This window comes from Mytilus edulis, chromosome 7 (assembly GCF_963676685.1).
Source record: "Mytilus edulis chromosome 7, xbMytEdul2.2, whole genome shotgun sequence".
Classification (NCBI taxonomy): Eukaryota; Metazoa; Mollusca; class Bivalvia; order Mytilida; family Mytilidae; genus Mytilus; species Mytilus edulis.
Window position 1 is genome coordinate 35,939,048 of NC_092350.1, and position 3,982 is coordinate 35,943,029.

Consider the following 3,982-nt stretch of genomic DNA (forward strand, 5'->3'; position numbering starts at 1 on the left):
GAAACCTAATCCGGAAATATTATGGACAATATACGTACAATTCAGAAGTTCAATGTCTAACAAAACAAAAAAACTAAATTCAAACAGTTATTTATAAGTAAGAAGGCCTAATCAAAATACCCTTGAATAAGCACTATAAAATAATATTTTAATGAATATAGCTCCCTGGTGTTTAATTTTAAAGTAAACAATAGGTGTCGTTTGATGAAAAGGAAGCTTAAAAAGCTTAAAAATATAGTAGATACATTTTATTTAAACAAGGAAGAAAATATAGCTATATTTGGTAATGTATATATACTCTTGTCTTATTATTTTGAAGCTTTCATCACAAAAGAATCTCATTTTTTAAAGTGGTCAGACTGGACACTGAAGTGCTGTCTAATGATCGCCGGGTATTCAGATAATCAGAATGAGGCCCCTCATGGGGGGTCCTAGTAATCACATAATCACCATTTTTTTGCCAATATAATCACATAATCATTAAATATTTGCTTATCTTTAGTAATCAAATAATCATAAACTAAAAATACAGTCCTAGGTAATCAAATAATCATGAAATATTTGGCTTAATAATCAAATAATCATTAAAAAAACGGCCAAGTAATCACATAATCAAAAACCCCATGAGGGCCTTCCAGAATGAAAGTAGACCTTTCATGACTATACAAGTCATTTTCAGTAATTCTCAAAAACAGTGAATAAGAAGATATTTTAGTCTAAAAAGAAGTTAATTGACGGTCGAGTCAATCAATTAATTGGTGATTAATCTGCACTGGCCGACTATGTGATATCTAAGTTAATGCCGGTATGAATTTGACAGTATTCAAATTTTAATCATAATATATATATTAATATACATGTATTAAGCATATGTCAACTTAAGATATTGAAACATATTTTAAAGATACAAATTAAAACATAACTAGAACACACCCGCGAAATCGCGGGCATTCAGAGCGTAGTTTAAAGTATGTAAAGTGTTGTTGGAAGAATTTTGTAAAATACAGAATGACTGGAGAATTTCAGCAAAAGTATCATAAGTCATAGGTTATTGGGGACAGGAAAATGTTTTTTTTACCCTCCACCTTTATTTCCAAAGTTCCCCATTTTTGTTTTTTTTATCAATTTCAATATGAACATACATTTAGTATGTTATGAACATTTATTTAAGTACTGAGGAGCCTGTAATTCAGTGGTTGTCGGTTGTTTATGTGTTACATATTTGTTATTCGTTCATTTTTTGTACATAAATAAGGCCGCTAGTTTTCTCGTTTGCATTGTTTTACATTATTTCGGGCCTCTTGAAGATGAGTATGCGGTATGGGCTTTGCTCTTTGTTGAAGGCCGTACGGTGACCTATAGTTGTTAATATCTGTGTCATTTTGGTCTCTTGTGGAGAGTTGTCTTAACATGGCAATCATACCACATCTTCTTTTTTTTTATGTAATCAATGAATTTTGTAAAATTTTGTAAAAGATTTAAATGACTGGAGAATTTCAGAAAAAGTATCAAAAGTTCACATAAATTTAGCGCTTATCTGTATATTATGAACATTCATTACTATACAAATAAAGCGTATTTACTTTCAATTCTAAGTTTACTAATCGATCCATGGTGATCATTGATATAGTATACAGACCCTCTCTATTTAATAAACTCTGTGACCGCCGTGGATAGTAAACTTGAAAATGTAAATTGTATTATCTGGTTCTGTCCTGGCCTTTTATAGTATTAAACAATGTTGTTTTCCTATATTATATGTCTCTAATTTATGTCTAATCTTACGTACTTGTATGTAATGTCATGAAAGCTCTTTATAGGGCCCTTTAATTGGAAATAAAATATTCTTATTCTATTCTTATTCTTATACAGAAAAACGCAAACCGGAAGTCTAATCTGACTTAAAATTTCGTACAATGACGGGACAATATCCGGATGCCTTTTTTCTCGTTTTTCTCCAAAAATAACTCAATCTGAATAATCATATGAATGGATGACAAATGCGACTATGCACTGTACCTATAGGACACATAGGCGTGTGGATTAATTTATTCTGGAAAGAAGAGAAGCGACACCAAAAATCAGGTCTTCTCGTTTAATAGTATAATATATAATATATATATATATATATATCAATCTGAATAATCATATGAATGGATGACAAATGCGACTATGCACTGTACCTATAGGACACAGAGGCGTGTGGATTAATTTATTCTGGAAAGAAGAGAAGCGACACCAAAAATGAGGTCTTCTCGTTTAATAGTATAGATTCTGCGAAATGTAGAAAAAGCTGCCACAATCCCTATAGGACCCTATATGTCTTCAAAATCTTGTTTATTTACAATGCCAAGCCTTAACATTGAGACTGACGGAAATAGGGGAATGTGTCAAAGAGACAACAACCCGACCAACGACAGAAAACGGCCGAAAGCCACCAATGGGTCTTCACACCAACTAGAGAAACTACATAAAAAATATCGGCCGTATATTTAGAGCATTCGTAAATGTTTGACGAAATATTTGGGTGAACGGATTTTGAATGACTAGATCACCAAACTCTATTCATATTTCTTTAACTTGTCCTTTTTTAAGGAACACGTTATGGTATTTTTTTTTTAACCATAATCAATCTGGGAACAGTATGTCAATATATATGTTCCTGGATGAATGTATCTGGTCGGATATTGACCACTATAACACCTTGTTTTCGGTTTATGGCACCTTTTCCTTGCTTTGAGACAAGTAATTACCAATGCTTGGATTGAAACTAGTCTTTTACGTGGTGAATACTTACTAAAGGTAATAAACAAGTAATTTACAAACCATAAATTTATTAGGCTTTATTGTTTTGTGTATCTCGAAAAGTTGAATATTGGGGAGAATCGTCAATAAAAACAGTAACTAAATCGCTGTGCGATCATTCATCTACCATAAAGAGGCAGAACGATACTCGATTAATCTAAGAGCAAAATAATAAATAAATGTTTTTTATGTTTGTGGGTCAAAGTGAAAACTGAGGCTTGAGTTAACCGCATAAAAATCACAAAAAGACGATGTCGTTGTCAAAAATAATGCCGTTCACCAGTAGTACGTACACATTTATATAGTTCCTTCATTTATATTTAATATTTGCATTATCAGATTAAAATACACATATGTGTATTTTAAAACATGTGACCAAATTATAACTTCCTAATGATGGCTCAAAACGCGACAACTTTAATTGGCAGCTTTTGACAAATTTTTAGTGCTTTTAAAATATATATTTATATCAAGAGGAATTCCATGGCAGCTGTCGTTCGAATACAAAATAGATAAGTTTAGTTAGAGACGTAGTTTGATGTAAATGATTACAAAAGCATGTAAAGCTGGCAATTTTCCCTTTAACAGCATACTGTATGGCTAAATAACATATATACATGTATTTGAAATATATGAAATTTTGATCAGTTGTGTGAGATTTTGACCCTGTGTTTGAAACAATAAGAAATTTATCACACCTTTAATAGTATGTTTCTGTAAACATATATATAGAGAATAAGGAAAAACTAGATCCTAATGTTTTTATTGCGTTTATTGGCGGCGACTACAGTTGAAAAATGCGACGAGTATGTCTTGATTTCTTCCATGCTTATAGTTAAATCAACTGATGTTATTAGCCCTTTAAAGGCCAATGTTTAAATCTTCAGCTCCAGTGTTAATTGCGTGTATGAAAAAATCAAAAACACTACTGTGTTCACCGTAGACGATATTTCCACAGACAACAGACAACATCCAAATACATTTTATTGAAAACGGATTCACTTAATATATCAGTAATAAGATAAAATATACGCATACGTTCATATGTACATGTACTTTTATAACCTGAAAACCAGACATAAATGTAAATATATATAGAAAGTTTCTCTTTATTAATATAGAAGATAGTCTCCCTCAGACCAATAACAATCAGTTTGGTTAACCATAGTGACACAAA